Genomic DNA, 9167 nt, shown 5'->3' with positions numbered 1-9167 from the left:
TCAATCTGATTAACAGTACAAATATTAAAAGGGTACTCTGCTGACTTTTTTTTTTTTTAAGAAAATTGTGCTGTGAGAAGGCTTATCACACAACTGTTGATTGGTTGTATCAATTTTTAAAGACTGTTTGCAATGGATTAAATGCCTCTGGCTCCTTGTTTCTTAGCAGAAACATAAGAGCACCCCTTAGGATTCCACACCCCCCACCTCACCCCCCCCTTAAGGGAAACATGATCTGAAAAGGAAGGGGAAAGTTCAGAATTGCTCCATCTGAGACTTGTTCTCCTGGCAGCAGTCTTATGTCCATCCTACCTTATTGCTTCCATTTGGGGTTGAAAACACATGAGATGCAGCCCTGCAAGGGCAAGCAGAGGCAACAGAGAAGCAAATTTCCAGATCACCAAGAGTGCCCAAGAGACTCTTGCAAAGCAGCAGTACTTTACCTGTTGCTCCCCTACTTCTCTGTATTGATAGGCTACAGACAGAAAGGTTTTTGACCTATATTGCACACAGACCTGCAGACGTTACTCTGTATATAAGTGTAACCACAGACCAGGGTTACACACCCATGCCTCTCAGCAGGGCAGTCCACTGGACAATTTTGTATAGTTATTTTCCCCCTGTTCCCAAGTAGAGTAGCATTAAAGCTGTTAACTTGTTTAAAAGCTGCAGCTGAATGTTACAGTAAATATATGCCTCTCTCATGAGAGCAAACCCATTTAAAATGATGGGCTACACATACTCCGGCATCTGATGTTCTATCCTCTCTCTGGGTTTTGAGATCTATATACAGAGACACAGGCCAAAGCCATATTTTTTCTTCCTGTCTGGGTAGTATCTATATTCTATAGGGATACTATATTTTTATATTCCATCACTACTTGTGATGCATCAAATTTAATAATTATAGCAGTCTGCTGGAGTTTGTTTTTTTTTTTAAACACACTTTCTGCTTTTGATGTTTCTGATTACTATGGAAAGCTTACGCTATTTTATAGTCTGCTGACTAAGCTCATATGCACACCAGCTGTATTTTATCAGGGAACAATGTTTGCTTTTTGAACTGGCTGATAGATTTCACTTAAAATGAAGAGGAGATACATGTTCTTTGGCAATACTTAGAACCTTGTTCAGCACAATATCCATTTGCAGAAAGTCATAGCCTCCAGCTAAATGGTGCACCAGCCCATGGCTACCAGCCCAAAAGGGGGGAGGAAAAAAAATTATCTTTTATTTGAAGTGCTTTTTGGTTCTATCTGCTGCATAACAAAAGCAGGATTACACCATGTCATTTGGACAGGTGTCTTGTCCTACCTGTTCCTGAAGTCTTCCAACAGAGATTACACACCTTTTCTTAGCTATGTTTACTAGTCCTTCATTATCATACTAGGAAGCTTTTCCTTTTATCAAAATTAAGTTAAGGGGTATTCAGGAGTTATCACAACCCCTCGAAGCATGGAAGGAAAATTATTTCATTTCCTTTTGCAGCAACTTGAAAAACTGAAATCAGTACTTAAGCTATTACATATTCCCTTGAAGAAACAACCCAAATTCCTTATGGCACAGTTTTTAGACATTTAGATTACCTTTATTACCTCTGACTCCATTGAAATGCATACCCCAAACACACACAGCTCCAGAAGACCCTAATTAGTACCAAGAGCTGAAGGACTACATTATACACAATCCAGCAAGTCGAAAGGCTGCCAGCAAAGGACACTGGGCTATCAGGTTTCCCTTTCCTTCTCTCCCACCCTTCCAGGGCAGCACAGCACAGTTAGCTGGGAGAGCTGCTCAGCGGGGGATTGCTGCTCTAAGTCAGGATAGCAATTCCTATGTACAACCAAGAGTCAGTCTTCAGCCAGCTGACTTCACCATGCCTTCTTTGTTCATCCTAAGGCAGGTCTAAGTAAAAAAATGCATTTGCTGGCCAGTAGTTAAGGAAGCTGTTTTATTACACAATATCCCGATTTATTTTTTCTTGGAGAAATGCTTTCTTTTTCTCCCAAGACCTGTCCTCTCTCTGCATTCTTCCCTAAATTGGGGAAGAGGTCTTTTTATAGATTTTAAAACTGGAAGGGAGCATTAAATCATTTCATATGACAAACCCAAGACACAGAAATGATTCATTCATGCGTTGTGTCAGATAACCTTTGCTTACTAGAAGCTGCCAACAAAGGGTATTGATTTGAAGGCATCAGAACATTGATTTTTTTTTTTTATAATTTCCATCAGTAAATTGTTCTTCTTTATAGGAAACTAGGCACATGGTTTTCAACTTGGAATTTGCCTTTAGTTTCTAGTCATTGGTTCTTGCTGTGCTCTAAGTGATAAAGAGCTCTTTCTTACTCATCTCTCCACAAGGACTTATGTGTTTAAGTCACCTTTCAATCTCTTCACAAATTAAACCGCAAGCTTCTTTAAATGACTTTTGTTTTCTAGTCCCTAAATGTTTTAAGGTACATTTCTAGCCTAACCCAAATTTTTTCCAGCACTTGCATATACTGAATATTGTAACCAGATTTCCGTTAACTATATGACTGAGTGGCATAAGATAATAAATCTGCCAGTTATGTTTTATTCTCATTAAAGGTAACAAAATATTATCCTTTTAGCCACCTCATCTTACCGGGTGCTCACATTCAGTTGTTTGTCCTCTTTGATCCAGGCATCTTTCTTGCATGCTACTTCTCAATACCCCAGCTACTGGTCTGAAGGGTTTGTTGGTATTCTCTGTTCTTGAAGGGCCCACCTCTCTTTAACACAGCAACGTTTACTTTGCTTTAAAGAGCCCAGGTTAATAAACACTTACACAAGGATGCTGGTCTCCCTCACTGGAAGATAAAGGCTTTAGCACAGGGCTCCTCAGCAATCTTCAGCCACCTAGGGAAGGGTGGAGCTGGGATGGACACAAAAGCATGGCTGGATAGGAGCACCCTTGTATCCTTGCTCCTGCAAAGGACTCAGCAGCTGATGCTGTGCAGGCTGACTGAGGATGTCCTCCCTTCCCCCCCACCCCCATCTCCAACAAAGCTTCCCAGGCTTGTCCTTGGGTCTGAAATCAAAGTTTCAGGTTTCTGTGATATATAGCACAACTACATAGAGTGCACAGATAGCTCAACATCAATAGGATCATCAGCCTTTATACTGTATCACACTTTCAATTTACAAAACATCTATAGGCAACGTTCATTTCCACCCTGCAGGTAACAAATACTTGCTTCTTACTGTACAGGTGACTAAGGTCAGCACTGAAGAAAAAGGTTGTATGACAGACTTTTTTTGTCTTCCTTCTTGTTTAGTGTTGCTTAAACTAGCAGATAGGCACAGCAAAACATTTCTGTTGGTCCACAGGCCCCATACTGTAAAATGGAAACCATTCGTTTCTGCCTCAAAAAGATCTTTCCCATCTTCTGTGGCAAGGAAGTCACCCTTTAGTCCTTGCCTCTGTTTTTTTCAACAGGACATTACCAGCTAACAGGGTACATTTCTGTGTAGTCTTGTATCCTTAGAATACAAGTGCAAGCTGTTTAAGACATTAGCAATAATTGTCAAAGTCTTGAAGCCTCTCTGGGGAGCAGGAGGCGGCTTGCACAGGAATTTTGTGCACTGCTGGAAATCCCTACCAGAGTGTGTTACTCTGTATTCTCATCAGGAGGCATTCTGAAGATGCACCTCGTACTAGGAACTCTGCCACTTTCCCTTTCCAAACAGCCTTTTAGTTCTTAGGAAAGTTGACTCTGAGAAATGGAGCACAGACAGTCTTTCAGCCTGTCTAGACATTCTGGATGCCGAATGTTTAATGTCCTTGTACAACATAGCTGGACTATGGCAGTGGAAAGTGATGAAGACAGGAAAAACAATAGGCAGAACTTCTGGTTTAACAGGCATAAATACACCGCTGCTGTAGCTGCTCTGAGCTGGTAGCCTGCATGAGGCTAGGGAACAATTATCTACATTATATCAAGGAAGCTCTGTCTAGACAAATCAAAACTTCTTCCCACAAAAGTTTACTCTTTTTTGCATACCCCTTGTCTCCCAGAGGTTGCTACAAAGAACTGTTAGGCATCAAAAACTGACACTGAAAGGCACTGTCCTGCAAGGTAAAGATAACAATCAGGAGTGTGTTTGTTACAGCTTCCTTTCCCACCATATTTGTGTATGGACACAGTTCTTCCACGTGCCCTTTTTTCACTCTCCCACATTTTGGAAAGCAATCCACCAAGATACATGAAACCAGAAGTAACGGGGGGGGGGGGGGGGGGGGGGATGGGCAGGGGCCAGGGACGACTAAAGCCGAGCAACCAAAAACCAAAACTAAAATGCAAGCGAAAACTCAGGAACCTCAGCAGCTGATCTCTGAATTACTTCAGACCACTAACTCCACAGGTGACGGATGCTCAACAATTAAATGTGTGATCAGCTGAATTAAAAGACATGAAGATAACTTTATGGTTTTGAATAAACTGTCAAGTTTACATGGTTGACCCACTGGGTTCTCAGATAAAAATCAAGTACTCCAGTTCCATCTTTTAGCATAGAAGTCACCTTGTAACTAATGCAAATGCTGGAAGCAAGACATTAATATCTTCCCTCATGTTATTTCCTTGCAGATGGGTTGCATCGCATCTGTAAGCGCCACTAAGATCTCCCATATCAATTACTTCAGTCTTCAATTGGATTAGCAGTTACCACCAGATGTTTGCTTTCAGACCCTTTTTTGTATGAAAAAGCACACTTAAACAGGAAACAGAAGTGTTAAATTGCTGGGACGTAACTTAGAGGGTTCAAAGCAGGCTAAGACTTAAGAAAACTGGAGTCAGCATGAGACTCTGAGGTGGTGCTTGTTATAACCATTTCCTTGAACTTCTATTTCCTCCTTCGGTTGTCAGTAATTTCAAACAAGACAGTGGATTTGCATTACATTTGGGCATGCAAGAGACCCAAATTACAGGTTTAATAAGAGCCATTTGAGTCCTCTTCCTGTAAAGGGAACAACACTCCCTAGTCCAGGACATCAGTGCAGTCACACAGGCTGGCTCACCACCCACCTTGGACCTTGACCTTTCTGAATCATCTCAAATAAAGCTCTGTGCAGTGATCTAAAGTCTGCTTCAGGTAAATAACATCACCAGGATTACAAAGCCAGCAGAAATTACTCGCTGGCCTTTTCTGAAGTCCAGGCTACGTGTAGTGCTTTTAGATATAGACTGGCTTGGGTTGGGACGTTTCTGCACACTGTATTCTCTCATTGCTGTTACGATTGCAACTCAGTGTCATCTTTCTTTAGATGTGGTCAAATGGTGACTATTCCCATATAGTTGCTGCTGCAACTCAGTAATACCAGAACAAAGTTCTCTGCATTTTGATCAAAGAGGAATAGATGACAGGGAGGGGAAAAATAGAGGACCAAGATCCAAAGATTTATCTTCAATTACTTTTCTTCCTTTTGCTTCCCTTCATCTACTTCTAATAACAGAACTAACAAATATTTTGGCCTACTATTCTTAAAAGCACAATCAGTATCTAAATAGAGAAAGGGTGGCACAGTGCTCCCTCTGGCACTCATTAGGTTCTTTGATTTAGGACTTGATAGCAAGAGCAAGCCCACCTTCAGACCACTTACTGGAAGGACGTTCATCTCCTGCAGACCTCTGCAGTCTCTGTTCAGGTCTGTCCCCTGCATGCAGCCACCTGCACACACCTTACTAAAATTTCTTCAGCAAGTGTTGTATTATGACCATTTTTTAATATTAAAAGTCTGCACATCCTAAAGCAAATTGTTCCTTTGGATTCCCGCCTATCATCCTGCAAAGTAGTATGGGACAGGACCAATAAGTCCCTGTATAGATACGCATTTGAAGAGACTGATTTCTTAGAATTAATAGAAACTTCAGGTCCAGAAGTCATACACAACAGGAAAACAATGATACAAAGAAGTGTGACGGAGCATCAGTTACACTGGCAACAGCATCAATGCAGAGGTACCCGCAACTACTGAGGACTGAGCACATCTTTCTCTGCTAATCCTTCTTTCCAACAATGATTTTTTCTAATTCAGACATATTTAGTGTCAGTGATGCTTCAGCTACAGAGTACGCTCTTTCCTAAATTTTAGACTTTTATCTGTAATTAAGACTTACCTCAGTGAGAGAGGGGTAACTCCCTGGTTTGTACACAAGGGCAGCAGGTCTGTGCTTGCACCCCCAGAGCAAATTTGCTGGAGACAAGAGAGCTATCTGCTGGCTAGACTTCAGCAAACTAGATGAGGAGAGGCAGTTTCTGCTTCTACCTTTTCCAGTCCAGTGTCACAAGCACTACAGGAGCACAAGGCACAACCTGAGCAGCAGTGAGGATGCAAACATAGTGAGCAGGTAGCACTGCTGGGATGGGAACCCAAGGAAGATAACTTGGGAAGGTAGATCTGGGCAGAGAATCAGATGCCTTTGGCACCACAAGATAAATAATGTATGTATAATATAGACTTGATAATAATCAAGGTGTTATTAATACAATTAAGAGTGGTTGCTGGAATCTTTTTTGAAACTGGAGTAAAGAAGGAGCCCCCCTCTTCCCAGTGACAGCACAAGAGGCAATGAGCACAAATGGAAATACGGGAAATCCCAATTAAACTTAAGAAAGGAGTTTTTCCACTGCAGTGTTGAATACTGGAACAGGTTGCCTAGAGAGACTTAAGTCTCCAGCCTTGGAGATATTCAGAACTTGACTGGACATGGCTCTGGGGCAGCCTGCTGTAGGTGGCCCTGCTCTGAGCAAGGGGGCCAGACTAGATAATCTCCAGAGATGTCTTCCAACCTCAACTAGTCCGTGTTTTGTGACTGAGACAATCTCTTCATTCAGTTAAATGACACAGCAACAATAAAACACAACCTTCTTAAGTCCAAGAAGATGAGCAAGTCCCTTATCTCTCTGCTTATGTATGTCTGTGCCTTTTCAGATTGTCATTGTAAGATGTAATGTTTCATTACAGTTCTTGCAATAAGGGCAGACTTAAATCAATTCCCTTTCCAGGACCAATTTTGAACGTAGCCTGAACAAATGTTACAGACCCTGGAACACTCCTAACAAGAACAGAAAATTAATCAAAGAAAGTTACTGGCTCAGTAGAAGATTTGTGATAGTTTTAATTGGGATAACAGCGCCAGGAAAAATAAGAAAGTCCTGTTGCTTGATCAGCATGGAATCAGTAACATCATTTGTTTACTTCCTGTGCCATACAATACTATAAAATATTAAGACAATCCTTACCAAAGAGGTAAATATTGTTAAATAATAGCTATTACTGAATTGCGAGACACAATTAATGCTCATTTGTTAGCCTTTCCCAACACAGAAACTCAACAAGACAGGCAGCTGAAATACAAGAAACCTGTTTATTGGGTTTAATCCAATTTGGAGCCAATTTGCTGGCAAAAGGAAACAACTACCATCACACAAAAACAGCCATCAGAGAAGTTTGTTAAAGGGTAGTTACCACATGTGGTAGCTACTGTTTTAGACAAAGCTGATATCAAACAATTATACTCAATAATATAAAAATATGGGGAAGTACTACAGTTACATTAAGAAAATGCAAAGGAATTTGTATAGCAGAGTAGTAAGAGAGTGAGGCCAAGACAAACAGAAATAAGTTGAGGACAAAGGATATTACAGAGCCTTATGAAAGGAGATGTTAGCTAAACACTTTTTGTAAGTGATCATGAACTTTTTTTTCTATCTCAGTTTCAGAAGGACCCAACCACCTTTCTGGGTTTTGTGTTTGTTTTTTTCCTTTTTTCCAGGCAAGGAAGTAGCCACAAGTAACCTAGTCAAGTCATCTTCCCCTACCTAGTGCTAGTTCAACAACACCTAAACTCAGCTGTTTATCACATCGACTTTAGATCTTTTCTAAACTCCAAAGCTTCCCGCTAGCTTTTTATTGTGTAGCTGCAGACTAAACCACTTCCTTATCACAACCATCACCTGTTTTACTTGTGTCAGCATAAGTAACACCATCACTCAAGTGATTTCAGTCTAAAGCCCCTGCTTCTGAAGGGGCCACAAACACAGCAAAATTCATACAGAAACTGTAGTAGGCAGTAAGTTGCCTGAATGGCAACACCAACACAGCTCTTATTAGTGCTTTTTTAAAAAATACTTAAAAAGCTTTGAGATAAATACTGAGAAACATATACCGAGTACTAATAAAACTTCTGCCTCCTAAATTAGAGTTGTTAAAGGTTCTCACAGCACCCCACGCATAATGGATTGAAGCACTTGGAAAAAAAGAGTCTGGCTAGATATAGTTGCCCTTGTTTCCTTTTACCTTTACTACACAATTAACCAGTGATCTCCAATAAGAATAAGAATCCTGATTTGGCTGCCAGTTAATTCAAAGAAGATCTATAAGCTTATTTCAGTGCTGAATATATCCTATTATTTTCATCAGTAACAGCACCTACTCATGAAGCAATCTCCTTAAACACCTTTCATCCAACACAAAAAAGTTCTTATACAAGATTCTAGGAGACTTTAGCACATCTTGAAATTAAAATAAAAGTCTGCCATAGAAGTAATAGCTGTCTTTTCAGGGTTGTTGTTGGGTTTTTTTTTTTCTTTTTTGCTGTTGTCCATCTACTAACCTTAGAAACCTACTAATCATAAAAGCACAGTAGGAACAATAGCCAAACATTTATTATCAGGTAAAAATAAATAAAAATACTCACACACTAGAAAGTCCACAAAGTTGGTCTCCAGGAAGCTATAGAAGAAAAGCATACATTTCTATATACCTGACTATAGTGCTACTTAATGAGCTGCCAACAGTAACAAAGCACTTACTGGCCCTTATACAGCTTAGGTGTGAGTGGAAGGAAGCACCGCTGGAGGTAAAGGCTCCTGGGAAGGTGATTAATTCCTTTTTAAGTACGATTGGTTTCAGGTTTTACATGTAAGTGATTGATAGGAGAAAGGAGCATCGTTGCTAGGAGCAAATGGGCTAAAGGCAGGCCTTTCTCAGGAGGAACATCAGCACTACTGAGGCTGCTCAGGCTCTGCATATGCCCCATCTCTTCTGGTGTTTTGCTTTGTAGGCTGATCCCCTCATTTAAGCAAAAATTTGTTCTCAGTTCTGGTGCTTTATTCCAAGGTGTTACAGAATGTATTGT

This window comes from Falco punctatus (genome assembly GCF_963210335.1).
Source record: "Falco punctatus genome assembly, chromosome: 9".
Lineage (NCBI taxonomy): Eukaryota > Metazoa > Chordata > Aves > Falconiformes > Falconidae > Falco > Falco punctatus.
This window is presented reverse-complemented; position numbering follows the sequence as displayed.